Source organism: Ambystoma mexicanum, chromosome 3q (assembly GCF_040938575.1).
Source record: "Ambystoma mexicanum isolate Mex_15411 chromosome 3q, UKY_AmexF1_1, whole genome shotgun sequence".
NCBI lineage: Eukaryota > Metazoa > Chordata > Amphibia > Caudata > Ambystomatidae > Ambystoma > Ambystoma mexicanum.
The window spans coordinates 1,046,017,760-1,046,040,127 of NC_090926.1; the positions used below are offsets into that span (position 1 = coordinate 1,046,017,760).

A 22,368-nucleotide genomic window follows, 5' to 3' on the forward strand; every position below is an offset into this window, starting at 1 on the left:
TTTTCCAGCGATTTGAAAATCTGAAAAGGTTTTCCAGATTTATTTGATGCTTTTTCAATTTGAGTATTGAAAAAGTTCTTTTTTGTTTCTATTATTTGAAGTTTATAGCATTTGTCTTGAGCTTTCCATAGCTCCTTATTCTCATTAGTTGGATGTTCAACGCCACTTGGCTTCGAGAGTGCGTTTGGCTTTTTTAAGGGCACATATTTCTGGTGTAAACCAACTTTGATGCCTAGGGTTGACTCTAGTCAACCTCAATGTGAGCGGGAAATCCAATCAATCATTTCCTGAAGAGCGGTGGAATAGGAATTTACTAGGGATTCTGCCAAATCTGAATCAAATGTGGAAACATTCTGTTCTGGCTACCCGAGCAATTACTTCTGTGGCCTATTTATGGAAAGCCTACCCGCAGGCAGGATTATTAAAACCTTCTCCAAAAGAAATTTGAAGACTTTTAGACTAGGGCTTAATATGTGCGATCATCCCTCCACGTACCTGCCCCTGCCTTCACCCGTTGATTAGCAACCAACACCTCGGAGTTCCTGTTTTTATGCCTATGTCATTGGACTCATTTTTCCCAGAATTCGTTGTTTTCTTCTTTGTACTGTCTGTCCGCAATGAGGGTCACATTTTTCAATTCAAATGGTTATATATTCCTTCTCGTGCATGCCACTGACAACAGGCTTCTAGTGATTCATTGGATGTGGTAAGCACTTCGGTGACGGACCCTCACAGTGACTGGGTCACCTCTCTTGCGAAGTTCAATCCACTTAGTCTCCTTGCTGAAGAAGGTTCTGGTATCACAAACCACCGTGGACGTTGTGGAGGGATGGAAGCTTTTGCATCCTGGCGGTAAGAGGGAATCGGGACCTGCCTCTGTTTTTGGCTTTTTTTTGGCTTGGCATCGCCTTTCGGTACTGGTGTTGAGGTCGCCACCTCAGATAGATCCAGGGAAACTTCCACTGCCCTTTCAGGCATTCTTTCCAGGCACACACACTTGCGAGTATCTCTCAGTGGGAAATCAACAAGTCACAAGAGGCTTGGCCTTTGGTATCGAACAACCTTGTCACTGCACACAAGGATCAGAAGGTACCGTAGAACAGTTTGAAAGCAAGCTCCCCCAATGTATGCGCTTTTCACAGGTATCATAAATGAAGTAAAAAAAATTGTTGCTTAATACATTAGTTGCATTCAACAGTAGTTTCTTTTTATAGGTTAGTTTTAGAAATCTTTTCCACACAAAGACCTCCTGCTTGGCCCAATCCAGATTAACATCCTTCTCCTCCACCCCATATGACATTTTTGGGACAATCACTAGATTATACTGTTTTATAGAACGTTAAAATGAAAAGCGGCAGTATTTCTTATCAAGTACACTGAGTTGGGCTGCCGCTGAAATAGCACCAGTTCTTAATTCATCTGTCACCAGGGACATGGCTTGTTTAGATCTGAAGGTAACACCCAAGTATTTAAATTCAGACACTATTTGTAATCTGGTTCCATCAATGTGCCATCCAAAATCAGATCTCCCCGCTACAATCTTTTTCTGGTTAAAGATCAAAATCTTGGATTTTGTGACATCTATTGCAAGACCCAGTTCCATAAAGAAGTTCTGCGCCCGCACCAGGGATTTTTGTAGTCCAACTGCTGTGTAATCAATTAAGACAAGGTCATCTGCATACAGAAGGTATTGAAGAACAACTTGGCCCAACTTTGGAGGATTAACCCCTAGCCTCTCCAATGCAGCCCTCATTCCCAGATTAAAAAGAAAGGGGGCTAAAACACACCCCTGTCGCAGACCACGGTCAGCAGAGATCCACCTTGAGTAACCACCCCAGTTATCCAATTTGACTTTTATCTTCAGATCCTTGTGTAAGTATACCAATAGGGATATCAAGACCTCAGGGCAACACCATCCTCAACATCCCCCATAGCTTGGTGTGGTCCACGCAGTCAAAAGTTTAGATACGTCAAGAAATGAGAGGTTGTCCTTTTTGTTTGGAACGCCTGTTTTTTTAGGACCTGCAAGAACAGGCAGTTAAGTGCAGTGCTTTCCCCTTACAAAAGTCAGACTGGTTACAGTTCAACTTGTTGGCAGAGATCACCCATCTTTCCAGGGCGCTTGTTAAAGAGCCCCAAAAACATTTGTAGGGGGCATCCAAAAGGGAGATGGGGCACCCAATTCACAGTGTTTTCCCTATCCCTCTTCTTATATATTAATACAACAGTAGCCTCTCTCCACGAGTCCGGGCACAAAAAACACCCTACCACATTATGGAAAAGCTGTATTAAGACCACAGCCCACTGAGGTACATCTGATTTGAACGTCAAATTGGATAGGCCCAGGCCGTTGGAAGACTTAGCCTTCTTTATTGCAGTTAGAATACCCAATAAATCAATGTCCACAAGGGCCCATAGAACATCCCCTGAAATACCATCCGTTTGAATAGTAAGACATACAATAGTGGAGGCTTCAAGAGTATACAAGCTAGTAAAGTAAGCCTCCCACTGCTGACATGAAATAGAGTGGTGCTGTAGTGACAGTTGCAGCCCACCCTTACCCAGATACATTAAGTCTAGCAATAATATATGCCACATTTGTGCCCATTTTTAAGGTTTCCTTTATCTCCCTTCTCATCCTTCCCTTCTTTAAACGGATTTCCGTGTTCTACATGTGTCTAGGTGTCTCCTGACGATGTTCACTTGTAAGATTCGAGGCTGCTATAAGAGCAGATCAGATACTCTGAAGGTGGGGAGAAAATTACCTAGGACACAGCTCTACAAAGAGACCCCTCCCACAAGATCTGCGTCAATGGTAGCATTAAATCTAATTGCATATTTGGGTTTCCATATGATTGCATAATTACGAGGATTGATTTCCAGTGCGTCGGAAGCAGTTCGGGGGAATTACAGTAATCAATGCCCCTAAAACCAGTCCTGTGGCACGAGTGGTCACTCGCATTGTCAGCTTCCACATTGAAATAGTCAATAAAAGGGAGAAGGGAAGAGGATACAAAGACAAAGGGCCTCATTCCAACCCTGGCGCAAATAGCGCCATGGTTACCTCCAAACTCGGAATGAGGCCCAAAGTCTAAAGTGGATTTCAACTGATCACTTGACCTGGCATAAGAAGGAGGAGTATCCCTGTAAAAATGACCATTCAAAGGAACACGGTCCAGACCATCCAAGAAGGCTCGTAGTGCCAACCCACAATTTCTTGCATATTGGGAAAAACATGTTTGAGATGCCAGGTGGTACCACTTAAAATCTAAACTTTCTGAATTAAAATCGCCCAAAATTATAAAACAAACATTAGATAATAAGACCTGTGCTTCAAATATATTAGTAATGGCTGCTAGAAAGTCAATTAAGATAGTTGTTGCAGAGTTAAAATAAACATTTAAAACAATGAAAACACAAACAATTTGCCTCAGAGGATCAAGCCATGTTATTTTGCAGCCTAGCATGTCTGACCGGCCCACTTGTATGTCGTCGATCTTTGGAGTCAGGTGAGATGCGGCAGGCACAAAATAAACCACTTTATGGTGGGCCTTGTGGATTACCATGAATCCATCAAACAAAGGGACGTCAAGCATAAGAGATTCTTGAACCCAGATTAATTTAGCTTCCAACCAAAATTTAACATTGAGTCGAAGATGGTTAAACCCTTTAGAGATCCATGACACTAATCTCACCGGATATGTACAATGACAGCCCCTTTGCACTGGGTTGTGATAGTGCAAAGAATTAATAATATGAGACCAATCATAGGTCACAGAATGATTTGTCGAGAAGTGTTAGGAATTTTTTGCCCAGCATCCAAATCTACATAGATCTTCAGGGTGTACTGGGGGTTGATTTCAGAACCCACATCCGCCCCCGCCCCTGCTCTGGCTAGATGGTTCTAAGACCTCCTGCAGCCAATTTTTGGAAAGCGAATAACCCATATTAAAGAGACACTACACTCTCCCTCAGCCATGACTAAGTTGTAAACCAGTGCTGAATAAAAAAATGTTCACCATATCAACCCAGAAAAAATCTAAAAAGAAAATTCTGGTTATGTCTTTAGAGGAGAGAGATTGGAGGCTAGTGATTTGCCCAAAAAAGGCCAGAATATATTGATAATTCAGGGGATAAAGTTCTTTAACCTTGAAATTACGGCTCAAGCATACATAGCTCAGCTGGTACCCCAAAGCCAAATATGGACTACCTGGACGGCCAGAAGTTTGGCCCTGTGGGCTTTTTCAAGGCACTTTGGCATATACAGTCCTACTCATTTACTGTGTGAGAATCCTAAATTCTCTGTAATCTCTTTAGAGTTCCTTTTATTGGTTGGTTTGGATAACAGTGTCCAAAGTTACTGGTAAGGAGAGGTTGGCGGGTACAATGTCAATAATCATGCAATACAAATTATATTCCAATTAGTTAATTGGCGATAAAAATGAAAATACAAGCAAGGTGTGCAAGGAAGGAAAATAATAGAAGAAACAAAAAGGGAAAAGAAAACAATCATAAGCTATGTGTTAGCATAAAACATTTATAATTTTTAAATCATGCATATAAATGTTCTTATTCATGGTGATTGGGGATCATGTCAGCAGGTCCCAGCACAATAGGTCCAAGCATAGGGCTATCATTTCTTAGCGATACAGCTAATTTGGAATTTGGTCAAACCTAGCCATGTGGCTCTCATGCTTGAGTTGAAGCATCAATTGAAATACAAGGCCTTGTGTGACAAGTTAGTGGTAGGTTAATCTTATCTAGGGTTGTGGATCTAAATTAGTGGAAAACAGTGCTTCTGCCTCAGCACTGTCCCAAACAGGCAAAGAATCCTCTAAGGACTGCAAGATCTCCAAGAAGGTGAGGTCTAGCTCCCTTATTTCAGAGGTTGAGCCTAACTCCCTCCAATATTTCGTACCAGTGGGTCAGCACCAACGGTTCCTTCAGTACAGAGAAATGAAAAACTGGGCAAACCCTCTTCATTTTCCCCATCAGAGTAAAAACCAGAGACCACAGTCAGCATTGGCCTCAACACTGATAGTCTGCTTCTAATCACAAGAAGCATAAACATAAGTATAAACATTCTGAATGTGATAGGAGTGGGCACAATTCGCCTTCAGAACTTATTTACGTTTCTGATTCTGAGGATGATCATTTCGATCCATCCAAAAACTCCATGGTTCCAACCGAGGAGCTTTTTCAGATACCTTTGCATGAGGATATTTCTCCAATCCCGCAGTTCTCACGTGAGGAGGGTTTTCCTTCACCCTCTGGTACCAATTTTTCTTACAAATGTTCAGACACCTAGAACAGTGGTGGCAATGTGTACCATAATACAATTAATGCATCTTTAGCACTTTCATCACACAGAGCTGATTTACCAACTTCAGTGGACACTTCTACATCTCCTGTGGCTTCACTAGGGGAAGAGGTTGTTCCAGGGTCTTCTGCGCCATCTTTTGCATTCATCAAGTCAAATTGGGCCTCATTACAAGTCGGTCAGTGTGGCAAACATTGGTGGTAATGCTGTGCTAGCTGCACCGCTCAACTTTCATTTGGCGGTGGAGTGGAGGAAAAACCTGCTGGAGGTAATTCTGTCATTTTACCAGAATTTGAGCGGAATTAACGCTGCTGGTAATACTGCTGATATCCCCATCCTATAGACTCCATAAATGGGGACTAACACTGCTATACCGCCACTTGTGATCTGGCAGTAATTCCGCCGGGCCAAGTAGCCTTACCAGTAAATTTGTTGGTATTTCGAGGGATATAGAGGTCCCAGCAGTCGCTGGAAAATAAAATGTCTCTTTGGTACCTATCGGATACTGTGTGCTTGTCTAGTAAGAGTGCAATCATAACCCCTTTGTTTTGTGAACCAAGGTGTCGAAGAACGGGTGCGAGAGGGTGAAGTCAATTTTGTATCTAGCAGAGGATTAGCTGACAGAGAACTGAACCCTGTTTTACACACCTACAGAGGGTTTCAATGTTTTAAGTAAACCGTGCTTGTTGGGGGTGGTTGGAAGTTGCCTTTATTTGTGTTGTAATGGAGGATGCACCCAAATTATGGGACGTCCCCTCACAGAGGCGCAATGCCCAATGACTGAGCAAATACAGGAACCCGCCGGCAAGATGGATGAGGTCAATTACACTGGCACTAATGTCTCCGTGTGTTTATTCAGAATACTCACACATCCCATTGGTTGTCAGGAATGGCACTCTGTCAAGAGTGGCACAGGGTACCCAGGTAGGTTTTGGGTGGCTGTGCTGATGTAAGGTAGCAGATAAGCACACACAGCAGGAAGTTCAACAAGAAAGAAGAGTAGGAACCTGTAGCTGTGAGCCAAAAGATACAAAGGTACAAACAAACTGGATTCCCTCTTGGGGTGTATGCTGAAATGGGAAAGAGTGTTCCACGAACCTTAGGAAACTCCAGCCTTCTGCACAGATTGCTATAACAGAGGCCCACGCTGTATGCTCATGGCTGAGAACAACAGCAGTGGGTGTCTGTAACACTGAAAACGCGACAAGGGAAGGGGCAGAGGTTGCCTGCCGGAAACCAACAGGCAAGCTCTGTACAAAGGGATTACATAAAACACATGAGAAGACAAGAACAGATATATCCAGCGAAAAGTAAGTCAATAAGCAATCTAGCAGAAGGAAATGAAGGAAAGGCAGTTAGACTGGAGTAGATAACCTAAGGCTGAGTACAGAAGACTCAAGAAAGAGAACAAGGGAGCAGCAGTCAGGAAAACAGAAGGGCTGCAAAGTAGGAAGCGGGTTTGCAGTCAAGAGTGGGACTAGGTGCAGGCAAACTGTAGTGGACTTTCGGAGGACTGTAGTAGGCTGCAAGGCAGGGAGTCCAGAAGAACAGGACAGAGAGAGATTAGTAGTAGGCGACAGACAGAGAGCCCAAAAGAACAGGGCCGCGAGGTAGGGAGCCCAGAGGAGCAGGGCTGTAGGCAGCGAAGTGTAAAACAGGCTGTAAGGCAGAGGAGTGTAGCAAGTTGCAAGGCAGGGAGCCCAGAGGACAAGGGCTGTAGGCAGCGGAGGGAGACAGGCTGCAAGGAAGGAGCCCAGAGGACACGGGCTGTAGGCAGCGGAGGGAGCAGGCTGCAAGGAAGGAGCCCAGAGGACAAGGGCTGTAGGCAGCGAAGAGGTGCAGGCTGCAAGGTAGGGAGCCCAGAGGACAAGGGCTCGGAGACAGCAGAGGGTTGCAAGCTGCAAGGTAGGGAGCCCAGAGGACAAGGGCTGTAGGCAGCCAGAGTGAGGCAGGCTGCAGGGCAGGGATCCCAGAGGACAAGGACTGTAGGCAGCCGGAGTGAGGCAGGCTGCAGGGCAGGCAGCCCAGAGGACAAGGACTCTAGGCAGCCGGAGTGAGGCAGGCTGCAGTGCAGGGAGCCCAGAGGACAAGGACCGTAGGCAGCCGGAGTGAGGCAGGCTGCAGGGCAGGGAGCCCAGAGGACAAGGACTGTAGGCAGCCGGAGTGAGGCAGGCTGCAGGGCAGGGAGCCCAGAGGACAAGGACTGTAGGCAGCCTGAGTGAGGCAGGCTGCAGGGCAGGGAGCCCAGAGGACAAGGGCTGTAGGTAGAAGGCAGCGGAGCGTGATCGGCTGCAAGGCAGGGAGCCCGGAAAGGGTACTGGATCAAAACAGGATAATGCAGCAACAGGAACAGCATACAAAGTAAAGGGTCAAGGCAAACAGGAGCGGGGAGAACTCAAGATGCAAGACACTGTGCTCCTGCAGGCAGCTGCTTATATACAGCCCTGCCCTGTTCTGAGGCAGGCTAATTGACAGCACCTGGAGCAGCACACCTGAAGACAATCTGCCTCCTCCCTCTCTGGTCCTGAGCAGGTGGAAGTCACTCTGGCCGCTAGGGCTTCTGGGGATTGTGGTCCCAATAATGATGAATGAGAATAGCCAGGAATTGAGGACTGTAGCAAGGTGCATTGTGGTAAATGTAGTTAGTTGAATAAAATAAGAAAGAACCAAAGTCGAGCAAATGGAAATTAAAGACCAAGGCGTGAATAGGAGTTGTTCAAAGACTATTAAGAGGATAAATGAGTACCAAGTAGTCCATGATGGTTGCCAATGTGTGTGTCAGAGGTCCGGGCATGACATTGGTAATACTCGGCTGGGTTCTAACTCGCTGCAATAGAATAACTGGCAATGAGGTGGACGTTGGTACTGCCGGTGCAATTACATGGCAACACCCAGTAACTGTATCCAGCAACACATTTTCTGTCTGAACACTAAAATTTGCCACGGGCTTGGCCGGTCCAACACCACAGGACCATCGAGGTGAGCACATGGCTAGCAGCCCCCCCAAGGTTCTTGTGCAGCCATCACTTGAGTTAGCAGCTCCAAGAAAAAGTGTTACAAAAAAAAAAAGAAGTAGAAGGGGACACAAATGCTCCAGTAAGGTGTAAGACAGTTTGAGGGAGGGAACACACACAGCCCCCACTCCACTCATGCTCAGTAGTTGTGACCAAGGGGAGATGGTTGAACTGTCATCAGCAAGAAAGCCCCATATTAGGAGATCCACACATCAGGCTGGAGCACAACAGCACAGAGTACCTTCTGTAAACAGCTGTCCGATCCCAGAGTTTGACATCCATGGTTCTGCGACAATACTAGACCCTGGTGGGACCTATGGATAAAACAATTGGAATTGTTTTTCACAGCCACATGGAAACGAAGGATGCAGCCAGACAATCAGTGCTCCTGTTCTACCCGGGTGCAGAAGTTACCAAAATATTCAAGATGCTCCAGAGGGATGATGGATCGTACGAAGCTGTGAAGAACGTGTTGCACATATATTTCAGCCCTATTATAAATAAGGACTATGAATGTTTCAATCTATTGCAAGCCACCAAAGGACCATGTGAATTCCTGGACAAGTTTCATGCACGTTTAAGACAGCTTGCAATGCCATGTGCCCTGGCAGATGAGGAACAAGAAGCCTGGGCATTAATGCTACTCTTCACAACTCAGCCGGCATGGGAGCCTGATATGTTGCTGCAACAAATCCTGGAAATAGGAAGAGCTCATGTGCTTGCCACCGTAAAGGCCTCTTATATCGAAGAAGCAATAAAAACACATCACATCACATTAATAAAGGCGTGCCTCTCACCAAGACAACATAGAGGGCGAAGTGACTGACCAGGGGGTAAGAATCAAAGAAACACAGAAACGCGCAAAGTTACCTGTGACTTCTGCGGAGGCAGCCTGCCTCACAACCAGTGCGGTCTGGGCAGTGGGACAAACATGTGGCAGATCTGGAAAATAAAAGCACTTCACCAAAGTGTGTATCGATCTCCACGGCCAACCCAGAATCAGCCCAGACCGGCGGTCGGTAACAAACCAAAACAAATTAGACTGACAGCCATACCCCAAGACGACCAGGAATCTCTGTTGAGTCAGGACCAAGACAAAGATGTATTAGATGTATTCTTTATTTTGGCAGTATGTCAAGGCATAACAAGAAAAAGGAGATAACCACACTGCATAGTTACTATCGCATCAGACAATGTCCCAGTGCTCATAGGCACAGGAGCATCAGAGAATGTGATGCTGGTAGAACAATTAAGACATCTTCATCTCGCTACTCACTTCGAACCACAAGAAATGTGCATTTTCACTTACGGAGGATCAAAGCCGCTCCCCCTCGAAGGAGCATCCTACACTCAGGTGGCCTTGGCCAACAGTTGACACCAGCCACCTTCTATGTCTTGGCATAATCCAACGATAAACTGAAGAGCTTGGTTCAGTGCACTTTTTTCTGGAGGAGGTAAAGAACCTTGTCTAGTCATAATTTCAGCTATTCATCGCAATTTTCTCTTTTAAAAGGCAAGAAATGCCACTCTATATAGACCAAATGGGTCAATTAGTGGCTCTGCAAACCATCATATCTCTTTCCTGATGCGAAAAAAAGTTGAAGCAGCCCTCAAACAACTAGAGGAAGAAGATATTATATAGAAGGTACAAGGCTCCACTCCATGGGTATCCCCTGTATTAAGAGCAAGCAAAACCAGGCAACCAAAAACGTGTGGACCTGCGTAGACATGTAGATACTGGGCAAGCCAATTGCATAGGGAATACATCCATGTTAGACAACATAATTGCAAACCTGTATGGAGCCACGATCCTCTCCACAATAGAAAAGTCTGATTATCACCTGGACTCAAAGCATATCACAGCGTTCTCTTCACACATATGCCCCTCTCCCTACTCTTGTCGGCAGCTGAAATGGTCCAACACACAATAAAAAGGGTACTGTCAGGACTACCAGTGGGTCATTAACATCAGTGATGATGTGTTAATCTCCTCAACCTATAAAAAAGACAAAGTTAATCAATTAATTGCAGTTTCATCGAAGGCTACAACATCATGGACTCACTTTAAGTACAGGTATGTGGTAATTCATGCAAAGAAAAGTCAACTTGTTCAGCCGCATTTTTCAAGAGCAGGGCCTCTAAGCAGACCCAAGAGAAGTGGAATTTCCTGTCTTAACACTGTCACAGGACACCAGCATCTCAAGCTTTTCTCCAGGGCTTATGGAGAGTAAGAACATGATTGTCTGCAGGTACTGAAGGCTGTTGCAAGACTCATGTTTAATCTTCCCACCAGAGCTAGTATCAAAAGTTATCTAATTAGCCCCTATAGGCCATCAGGGTGGCACTAAATGAAAAGTCCAGCTCAGAGAAAAAGCATGGTTGCCTGAACTGGAAAAAGAAGTACATTTGTTCTTGCAAGGATGTAGATTGTGCCAAGTATTTAGCACTCTACAAAGGCTGCCAACCATCAAATTCTCTGAGAGAAGTAATGTCCCATGGGAGGACATAAGCGTTTATTTTTGGAACTTTCTCTAATCAATATATATCCTGGTTGTACTAGATACATTTTCCAGATCCCAGAGGTGAAGTCCCTCCTATCTACAGCAGTCCTAGAAGATCTGAAAACGGATCACCATTGCAGGGAAAAGAATTTGAAGCATTCATGAGATTCTATGGAATCACCCACAAAAGAATAACTCCATGCTCTCCTACACCAAAGGTGGTACTGAAAGGTTCATGAGAATGCTCAACAAAGCATTCTGCATAGCCCATGAGCAAGGGGAAGCATTAGATCCATCACTGATGTCATTCCTCATGGCGTCGCGAACCACGCTGCACACTGCCGTGGGAGTAGCCGCTGTGGAAGGTTCGGTCCATCATCCAGGAGCAACAGTCGAGCTCAAGGGCCCAGATCGATACGAAACACTTGAGGCAGAAACAAATAGAGATAAACCGCAAAGAAAGTACCAAACGATGTCTCATCGAGACACCAGTGTTTTCAGTGGAAGATCAGCTATTGGTCCATAACCATAATTCTAGGCCACAAACTATACCTCCCCTGTGGAGCAAATCCTTAGAGAGTTATCGTGAAACATGGCTTTATGGTAACGATGTTAGATGGACAGACCTGAGTGACCTGGAACATTAATTGGTTTAAAAAAATAAGTACAACGAGGATGGAACAACTTGAGGAGAACTATGAAGGAGAGGAGACAGATGAACCTAATAAATCTCGTGAAGATGAACATCAAGGAGGGGCGGAGTCATGTCTCAGAGTAGAAGTGACCAGCATGGCCCAAGGAAAAGTCAAGGAGTTCCCACAAGAGTAAGTCGAGGTATCTCTGCCCATTTGAAGGTCTCTGGGCCTCAATATAAGTTCTGCAGTGCGGGACAAAAAGTGGTAGTAATTACATTACTGTCACTTTTTTGGGCAGTAACTGAATTACCGTCATTCATACCACACTGCTGACCTATAGGTTTGGTGTTAATGTGGAGGATTTTCTCTTTAAGGCCACACATCTACAGAATTACAGCAGTTGAAGACCTCCAAAATCCCCATGGTGTAAAATGGACTCCAAAAATGCAGATTTACAGCACCATATGGCCAGTTGTAATCCCGAGGTAAACCCACGGGACCCAGTGGTGGTGACGCATACAAGATACAGTGTTCATCCCCCACCTTCATTGGCTGCCGCCTATTTACACATTACCAATTACATATAGACCCCCAGTTTATTGGCCACATCATCTTCGACTCCAACTCCTTCCCACATGGGTTTCGATCACTTTACCTTGGGTTGCTGTTAGATGATTGGTTAAGTTACTGAGAGCACTGCCCTGCCCTAAGGCCTAATCACATGATGTGCATCTGGCCATCAACATGAGCTCAGTGGATAACCTTGAGGTCAGTCTGGTCTTTGCTAATAAAGCAACTCTTTTCCAGTGGTCGAAGTGCACGAAAAGAAGTAGTGGAGCTATGATCCCTGCCAGCCTGCTCCCACTCCCCACAAACCCCATCATCACACCGCCTCCCACACACAATACAAACCCCCAAACACATGCACCTGTTGTTTAAGGGAACGTTCAGTGTGGTGCACTGAAAGTGCAAGTCTCAACTTCTTCTGACACTGTTATTTTAAAACAAAACCGTTCCGGAAAGGTTTCTTTTTAAAATAAAAGTATAGGAGCTGTAAAACTTAATTAAAAAAGTAGAGGAACACCGCTCCCAGCAGCTCCCGCTCACTTCGACCACTGCTCTTTTCTCATCCCAGACACACAGGCAACCCCTCCATGCCTCCCTGTTGCAATCTTATAAGAGTTGGCATCCCATTTTGCTCTCCCTGGTATAAATCCATAGGCCTTGTTGTCCTCTGTTTTCCCCTTATCCGCTGCTTCTTCTGAGGGCAGGCCTGGTTATCCAGCAGGTCCCACTAATCTATTTAGTGAAGGATTTAGGAGTTTTGCTCATGGGCATCTGGTAGTTCAAATAGGATTTCCATTATCCTATGGGGCGCTGGTGTCCTAAAGGTGTAGCCCTAGCACGGTTCACTGCTCCTTGCTACCCTCTCACAGCTTGCGCTTGAGCCGCTGACCTCAGAATGGTGACATTGGCTATGTCACGGTATGTGCAGTGTTTGCTCGACGGGTGTTTTACCGCTATTCCCGGATGCCTCATCTCTGTTTTGTAAGTCGAATTTAGGTGTTTTTGCCTTTCTGTTGCCACCACCTGAGGAATTGACTGACAGCCAATTGCAGGCTGCAACAGGAAAAGATCATCACTGCTGTTGTGAAGGTAAGCCCTGCCTTACTTCTCGTCAAAGAGGAGCTGGCAGGCGTAAGCCGCCCCCTCGACACAAAGGCCCACCAACTAGGGCCCCTGTCTGGTCCTATGCAGCGCTGGAGCCTTGAAATGTCCACCGCCATGGACGAAATGCACTCTGCGGAGGTTGGGTACACCCGGGCGACGGTCCCGCGGGGATTCGCTGTTCCGGGCGACTGACCTTCTCGCTGGGTTGAATCCTTTGGGCGGACTGCACGGATCCCACCCGTTTACCTCTCGAGGTTTCACGCCCCCTTGAATTCTCTCTTCAAAGTTCTTTTCAACTTTCCCTTACAGTACTTGTTGGCTATCAGTCTCGCGCATTCAAAGGGATTGTGTCCTCCGACGTATTCCTTATCTTTGATAATACGTTTCCAGCTTGCTGGCCTCAGATTTTTTTTCTTTAGATGGCACTGCGCGTCGACGTCCGCTGAGTCGATGTCCCTCGACGGCCACCGTATCAGCGCCAACGTCATCATGCCCATAAATAGCCACGCGCTGCGTCCATTGCTTAGTTCCGTTTTTCCGCGCTTCGTGGGGCCTCGGAACGTCGTTGCTCAGTTCAGTCAGGATAACTACTATATCTACTTGAATAATACCTTCTCGTTCTCGATGGCATCTTCATCGGAACCGACAACGCCGCGATCCGGCTTCAAGAAATGTCGAGACTGCGGTAAAAAAATGTCGATAACGGATCCACACAGGATCTGTTTGTGGTGCTTGGGATCCGAGCACCATTGTTCGGAGTGTGAGGACTGCTTGTCCATGACGGCGAAAGCCTTGAAGGAGCGCAAGGGGAAGCTCGAGAGAGGTAAGTCAGTCAAAACCTCCTCGAAAGTTTCTTCGGCTGAGTCGAGGAATTCGTCTCTTCGCCGTCGAAAACATTCCCATTCTAGATCTTGAAGTAGCTCCCACCATTCGTCAAGATCAAGACACTCAAAAAAGAGACGTCGAAGATCCCCTTCCTCGTCGTCTTCTGTGTCCCCAGAAAGGGTCTCCTGTCCCACTAAACACAGCTCTCAAGCTGAGTGGGAGGAATTCAGAAAGAAAATGTTAAGCGTCTTCAAGAACGTGGCTTCGACCCCCTCGAAGACAGCTCAGGGTGATTCCCCGGGTGAAAAACCCAAAAAATCAAATCGCCGCGAGTCGCAGGAGCCGGCAAAACATTCCACCCGAGAGCGCCACGAGCCATCGGGTAAGAAGGCACCATCTTCGACGCCGTCGTCGAAGATTCCTTCGATGCACGGATCGACGCCATCGACGCCGTTGTCGAAGGGTTCCTCGACGCATCGGTCGATCGACTCGACGCCATCGTCGACGCCGACATCGACGACGATGAAAGAGAAGACCAAGGCCACTCCACAGCCAACGGTGATTCCAAGGGCCTCCGGCACGACGCTGAGACCGTTGTCGATGTCCTCGAGTAGGATCCCGATCCTCTCGAGTTCTTCGAGACCCCTTCCAGTTTTTTCGATGCCGTTCTCGGCGTCGTCGAAGCCTGTCACATCGGCGTCGACGACATCAACATTTTCTCGCCCAATAATGATGAGTTTGGCTCCTTCTGCCTTAGACATGGGTTTTACACCATTTCAGAGATCAGAGTACCTGGATTATCTTCAATTTATGAAGAGGGGGAAGATTCTGACCAGGAAACATTTGGCTTACAGAGGACCACACTGCAGAGGATTTCACCTCTGAGGAAAGAAGGCTGAAGGACCTACAGGAGTCACTACATGAGGCAAGTGGGCTGGACACTTCCCCAGAAGTGGAATTTGTTAAACCAGACCATGGGGAAAATGCCGAAACACCCTACAGAACCCTTATGGCAAGAATTATTGAATTTATGGGTTGGTCTGCGCCTTCACCTGTTTTTCAACAGGATGACCTTACAGACATATTAGACAAAGGTCCACAAGAGGACCCTGTGGTCCCCTTCCATGCAGCCTTACAAAGGAAAATTACATCTAATTGGGAAACTCCTGAAGTTATCCCTGCGGTCAATAAAAGATTGTCAGCCAAGTATAGGGTAGCGGCTGTTGACCCTGAATACTTATCAAAACACCCGACTCCAGAGAGCCTGGTGATTCAAGCGGCAACTTCATCTAGCAGTAGGACCGCTTACCCTACTGTCCCACAGGATAGAGATGACAAGAGGTACGATTCTATGGCGAAGAAAGTCTTCTCTGCTTGTAGTATGGCGTTGAAGTCCATCAACGCCACCTGTAGGCTCGCCAGGTTCAGTCACACACTATGGGGGTGTGCTTCATCAGCGGCTGACTGCATACCCGAAGGAGAGGAAAAGGAAGCCTTCCTTAACATTATTAAAGATGGCAAAGATGCCGTGTGCGAATCACTTCAAACTGGCATCGATTCCGCTGACAGTATCTGCAGGGCCATGGCAGCAAGTACAACAATCCGCAGGCATGCGTGGTTGTGAAAGTCTGGCTTTGCTCCAGATGTACAGGCTAGACTTTTGAATATGCCCTTTGACGGCTCTTCACTATTCGCGAAAAAGGCTGATGACAGTCTGGAAAAGTTGCAGACTTCTAAAGCAGCAGCAAAATCTTTAGGAGCTGCTATCCGCCAAACTCCTTTTCGCCCCTCAGGAACCTCTGGGAGAGGAAAGTCCTTTCTCTATTATTTTGCATTCGGGAAAGGCAGAGGACAGCCGGCTCAAAGAGACCAAAGGAGATCCACCCGAGGTGGACGGGTCAAAAGTACTAAGGCCGCAGCAGCAGCAGGTGCCTCTTTACCCTCGGCATCTGCATCAGCCGCCCCCAAACCACTCTGAGGCCTTCCCACACAATACACCTGTAGGGGGCAGGTTAACTCACTATCTGACGGAATGGCAGGCTATAACGTCAGATGCTTGGGCATTGGAGACAGTTGCCCAGGGTTACTGCCTACCCTTTCTACACACAATCCTCAGAGTCATCCACCGGGGAACAGCTCTCTAAAAGTTCCATATCAGCTCCTCTTGCAGGAAATTATAGACCTGCTAGAGAAAGGTGCCATAGAACCGGTACATGTAGCGGACAGGAACAAGGGCTGGTACTCCCCCTACTTTCTCATACCAAAGAAGGACGGAGGACTGAGACCCATCCTGGACTTACGAGAATTGAACAAGTTCCTCAGGAAGGACAAGTTCAAGATGGTAACTCTCTCTCAGATCCTTCAGGCCCTAACTCTCTCTCAGATCCTTCAGGCCCTCCAGCTCCAGGACTAGCTGGTATCTCTGGACCTTCAGGATGTTTATTTTCATGTGCCAATCCATCTCAAACAGAGGAAATACCTGAGGTTCGCAATTGGCGACTCTCATTATCAATTTCGAGTTCTGCCATTTGGGCTGACCTCCGCCCCGAGGGTCTTCACCAAGCTGATGTCGGTAGTGGCGGTGAATCTAAGGAGGGAAGGGATCCACGTCTACCCCCACCTTGACGATTGGCTGATCAGGGCTGTATCTTCAGAACAGGCCCAGGCCCAGCTAGATTATATCTGCCACTTCCTTCACAAACTGGGCATCTCCCTCAATTTAAAGAAGTCACAGATGATACCATCACAGAGACTCCAGTTCATTGGAGCAGTCCTGGACACTTCCCTGGGAAAAGCCTCGCCACCAGAGGTGAGGGCTCAAGATATTCTACAGATGGTCACCAAGTTTCAAAATGCCCAACATCTCCCAGCCTTCGGCTTTTTGAGGTTGCTAGGCCTCATGGCATCCTGCATATTCCTTGCGCCAGAGGCTCACCTGAGAATGAGATCTCTTCAGTGGGCACTGAGAAGTCAGTGGTCGCAATTCTCAAGGAGAATGACAGATCTCCTCCGGATTCCGGACAAGGTAGCCCACGACCTTCAATGGTGGCCCTATCCAGAGAACATCTTGAAAGGAGAACTGTTTTGGCAACCATGGCCGGAGATAACAGTAGTCACAGACACCTCACTCACGGGGTTGGGAGCCCATGCCAACGATTTCACCATCAGCGGTCGTTGGTCTCCATCGAAGTCCAGACTACACATCAACCTATTGGAGCTGAGAGCGATCAGACTAGCGCTGAAAGCTTTTCTGCCATCAGTACAGGGGAGAAATGTCCTGATAATAACGGACAACACGGTGGCCATGCACTACCTCAACAAGAGAGGAGGCGTAGGATCACTGCCACTGTGCAGAGAGGCGATGCAGCTCTGGTTTTGGGCAATCCAAGAAGGAATTTCTCTATCGGCAGTCCACCTAGCCGGAGAGAAGAACTTGACAGCGGGCGCTCTGAGCAGGCAGAGCACAGTCTCCCACGAGTGGGAGCTAGCTCAGGAAGTCCTTCAAGAGATCTTCGCCCTTTTAGGAACCCCTCAGGTGGATCTGTTCGCCACAAGCACCAACAGGAAGTGCGATCTGTTCTGTTCAAGGGAATTTCCCCCGAGAGGAGCTCTCGGGGACGCGTTCGTAGTGGACTGAGAGTTTCCACTCCTTTACGCATTTCCACCAGTCCCTGTTATTCCTCAAATGATCAGGAGGTTGAGAAGATTCCGGAAAACCATGATCCTAATTGCCCCGGACTGGGCCAGGAGAACGTGGTACCCGGACCTTCTAGGGTCTAGGGTGGGTGATGTCCATCTGCCCTCCAATCCGTCTTCCACTCAAAGAGAATCTTCTCTCGCAGAAGGGAGGTCAGGTTCTCCATCCAGACACCAGAACCCTCAACCTTCACGCTTGGCTTCTGAAAGGGTGAGGTACAAGGATTGGGATCTCCCTGATGATGTCATGGAGGTGTTGCTTTCGGCCAGGAGGCCAGCAACAAAGTCTTTATACCGCTGCCGTTGAAACACATTTTGCAGCTGGTGTAGGGAAGAGAATATCGACCCTTTTTCATGTGGTACACAAACAGTGTTATCGTTTCTACTCGGCAAACTCAGGCCTTCAAGTTGGCACTGTAAAAGGCTATCTCGCAGCGCATTCTATCTTCAAGAGCACTGCGGAGGAACCATTGTATTTCAAACTTCCTCTAGTGGTACAATTTCTCAAGGGATTAACTAATGTTTATCCTCTAAAACCATTCCAGGTTCCCTTATGGGACTTAAATTTAGTCTTAAACTTCCTAATGGGCACTCCATTCGAACCACTTCACTCTTGTGCGCTGAGATTTCTCACACTTAAAACTGTCCTATTGGTAGCACTAACGTCTGCTAGGAGGGTGAGTGAGCTACAAGCTCTCTCCTGTAAACCCCACATACAATCTTCCACAAGGACAAAGTTGTCCTACAGGTGAAGCCTAATTTCCTCCCAAAGGTGGTTTCTGAATTTCATATTACTCAGAAAAATTACCTTACCTTCGTTCTACCCTCCTCCCCATCCGGGGAAAGAGGAGGAAAGGCTACATAGGCTGGACCCAAGACGAGCTCTCAGCTTTTACATCAGCAGAATGGCTAGGATCAGGCAAGCAGACCAACTGTTTGTAGGATACTCAGGTCACAAGTTGGGACTACCCATAACAAAACAAACCATCTCCAGGTGGATTATTTTGGCCATTCTGGAATGTTACAAACTGGCAGGGAAAGAGCCACCCCAAAATCTCAGGGCTCATTCAACCAGGGGTATCGCAGCCTCTTCCGCTCTCCAAAGAGGGGTACCGGTCCGAGACATATGTGCGGCTGCCACATGGTCGTCCGCACATACATTCACAAAATTTTACAATCTGGATTCCTCCACTACTCTAGAGACCAGATTTGGCAAGGCCATATTACATTCGGTCCATCCCTAAAGGGATACATAACATTCTCACTCCCACCTCCAATTACATGCCACTGCTATGGGAGTCTATCAAAGATAAGGAATACGTTGGAGGACACAATCCCTTCGAAGAACAAGTTACTTCTTACCTTGTAACGTTCTTTCGACGGGATGTTCCTCCGACGTATTCCTTATCGCCCCTCCCAACCATCCCTGCAGTGATACTTCCCTTGTGGTTGCAGCTTACGATCCTTCAAGGTCAATAACCAATTCAGGCATGATTTTTCATATGCTACAAAACGGAACTGGGCAACGGATGCAGCGCGTGGCTATTTATGGGCATGATGACGACGGCACCGATAGGGTGGCCGTTGAGGGACATCGACTCGGCGGACGTCGACGCGCAGCGCCCTCTACAGAAAAAAATTCTGAGGCCAGCAAGCTGGAAACGTATTATCAAAGATAAGGAATACGTCGGAGGAACATTCCGTCGAAAGAACGTTACAAGGTAAGAAGTAACTTGTTCTTCTGCTGCCTACCTTTGCCTAAACTATTTGCCCTCCTCAAGAGAGCCTTAACATTGTTGGGATAAAGGCACTTCCAAATATGGCAAACACCATATGAACTGATATAATATACAAGGGGGGAGTGATCCACTTCATTGGGCATTGTAATGCCACTCTATAGAGACACTAAAAATGGCCATTACCATTGACTCCATTTTGTGTTAGGCCCAGGCAGGGTAAACTGCAGGCTCGCTCTGTTCACATTCCTGGTTCACAAGGCTAAATTCCTGCGCAACCTGATGGCTACGCTTGAGCCCTGTTCCCATGGAAGTCCATTTCCCTCTCGTCCCTTCAGTGTTGTGAATATTTTAGTATCTTTCACCGGAATGTGCCGTGCCAGAGCGCGAGACAGCACTAGGCTCCGTGCTGCGTTCATTCATCTCCACTAACCTGCATGGGAGGTCTCTCACTCCCACCCAGCCAGGCCAGAGCCAGCCTCGCCCCATCGCCCTGACCCCCATACCTTTGCGCTTATTGACATGAACGCGACCCCTAAGTCCTAACCCTTACCAAGTGCCCACAGGAGATCTAAGTATGCGCAGCAATATTTCTTCTAAGCAATGACATATAACCCCTGTAACATGAGGTACTAGGAGGGATAAATTAGATATCAAACCCCAGGGTGTGGACCTTCAGTAGGGGAACTGCGGTATCAACAAAGCCCTGAATGTGTGGGCCAGAATTACTGTATTTTATCCTCCATTTCCCTTGGCACCACTTCCTGTGCTGCCCAGTTGCCTGCCACAATGAGTTAATATGCATGCTTTGTATGTTTAGTTTAGAGAGAAACAAAATGTAATGTGTGACCCGAACTTCACTGCGAGGATGTGGATGCTGATCGACGGGACAAGAACTAACCAATTACGGCCCGGCATCCCTTATGGAGCAGACCCATGTGTAAGGCCCCACCAATCGGTGGCACCAATTTCTACTGTATACGATGACGTAATGTGACTTCTTAAGCTGATTTTCGTAACTGTTAGAGCCAGAGCGCTCTTGGGCATCAGAGATTTTTGCTGGCATTTGTATTCTGTATCTTTAATCCTTGTTACGCTACCTCTTGGCCTAGCGGGTTGTTTTTACTCTGGAGTGTGTGCATAAAGGAACCTGCCTTCATTTGGTGACCCCTATGACGTGATTCCACAGCTCGCGTACTTCTGACTGTATCCAGGCGACCTCTCCGGAAGGTCCGTGCCAACCTACAGTGACCAGTCCCCCATAACGCATATGCAGCAGAAGTGCCCCTTGCAGGTGCCGTCTTTGCAGAATTTCCACCTGCTCGTTGGAGTGGGGTGCAGCCCCAGGGAGAGGCCCTGACCTGTTGTGGATTCCCCGCGAACTGAGGCTTTCGGAAAAACATGGACATGTGATTATAGATAGCAAGGAATAAAAATGTTTGGGGGAAGGTATGCAGCTGTATGAAAGGGGGAACACAGAGTGAATGTAAGCGAAAGTATAGTTTGCCTTGTTGGCTGTATGATAGTAGTTTCTTTTTTATATATGGCCATTTTTCTTAGTTTCATTTTTTAAAAATATATATATAAGAGATAAAAGGAGGAAGGAAAGGGAGCCTCCCCAAGAGAGGGGAGAAGGTGGATCCACAGTGCACTGTCTCGACCAGTGCGGGAAATAAAACTAAGAGAAAAGTAGAAGCTCGGTATAATTAGAGAGCGCAGAAAAAGTAATGGTTGTTGTTTTAGCTTATTATTTTAGTTGGTTTTGTTATTGTACCTTTTATAAGTGTGGAGTAGGTTCAGGAGGGTCGTGTATGTTGTGTGTGTGTGTACCCAAGAGGTGTGGTATAAGAGTGAAAGAAGGTGCTCTAGGGGAAGGGGGTGGGAAGAAGTGAAACAACTGTTTTATGTTTGCTATGAATGTTTTGACTGCACTGACTGAGCACATTGATATGACCAGAATATATGGGCTCTAAAGGGTGACGGGGAGGGGATAGAGCAGAGTGCATTGGTTCACCTTAAGTGATGAGCACTTATACAAAAACATTCCTGACACGACACAGACTAAGGGCCTCATCACCCAACCTTCTGGCGGTATTACTGCCGGATCACAGGTTGGGCGGTAACTGTAATTCCCCATTGGGTCCATTTTCGGCGCAGTTACTGCCGGCTGTATTACCGCTGGCGCTATTACCGCTTAGAGCTGGAGGTATATGCTGTCAGCCTGAGATTGGGCGGACACTTAAATGCGTCAGTAATAGTGTTACCGGCGCATTTAAGGGCTACCGCCCAACTCGTAATGAGGCCCTAAATATCAGAATGGGGACTGATACATCACTAGAACACATATGTAAGGCTTTACCCCTATATTTTGATAAGATAAAGAAATAACACAATCAATAGGTGTCCGAAACTAAAGGAAAAGGGATGCCTCACTCCTGGCCAGAGGGGGGTCCTTTGGTAGATGTGCCCTGGACCATATGTCTAGGTACCTGACTGCCAAATATAAGAGGAGGTCACTACAGAACAGACAAGAAATATTGGACCTCTATTGGAGAATGTCTGAGGAAACAGAAGCCCCCAAGAAAGATGGGACTCCAGGCACTAAAGCAGTGACTAGCACAGTGGAAAAAGAGAGGGTGGGGGAGAAAGCAAAGGGGCTTTATCCGTTATTGACCCGTCATGCAGGAGAATCAGACCTCTGTATCTGGAGGGACGATTTTGGCAGACAACAGCACAGCCCCCGTCCCCCGGACATTGCGCCCCCAACAGTGTCCACCCACACAGGGGTTAGATCTAGAGACCTAGAAGTGGCATTGGCCACCACCCATGCAGAATTCGTTAGATTACGAGCAGCTTGCAAGACAGCAAGTGCGACAGAGGTCCCTATGCTGCTTCCCGGTATCCCTGCCATTCCACCTGGGGAGGAGTGGAAATCAGGTGACTTACTGTTTAGGATTGAAAGTGCACCAA

At 47.0% G+C, this 22,368-nt stretch overlaps 1 protein-coding gene across 1 annotated transcript in view; it reads left to right on the plus strand.

Moving 5' to 3' along the window:
- The window catches only part of DNAH17 (dynein axonemal heavy chain 17), an 8,024,690-nt gene that overhangs the window by 2,559,342 nt on the left and 5,442,980 nt on the right, over positions 1-22,368 (plus strand). The window lies entirely within an intron of this gene.